We start from the raw sequence: 315 nt of genomic DNA, 5'->3' as shown, positions 1-315 counted from the left end.
AGATGGGCGGCGTCGAGTCGGAGGGTGCCTGGCACTCGCACCGCGCCTGCGACATGGCTGCCCTTCTTGAACAGCACCGTATAGCATGCGAGGGAGGAGAGGCGGGGGAGCGCACGCATAAGTCGCCCAAATACCACCGCAGACGGGAAGGTCAACTCAAAGAGTTCGAGCTTGGTCACGGTCCCAAATGTGAGAGTGAGATGGAGGAAGACTTGTGCGTGCAGTTGCCCAGTCTCCCATATGCAATCCCAGAGTCTGAGAAATTCGACTTGGGGCAGTTTCTGCACCATACGCACAGCAAACGACCCAAAGTTG

This window comes from Fibroporia radiculosa (assembly GCF_000313525.1).
Source record: "Fibroporia radiculosa TFFH 294 genomic supercontigs, scaffold15612, whole genome shotgun sequence".
Lineage (NCBI taxonomy): Eukaryota > Fungi > Basidiomycota > Agaricomycetes > Polyporales > Fibroporiaceae > Fibroporia > Fibroporia radiculosa.
Note: the sequence above shows the minus strand (reverse complement) of the source record.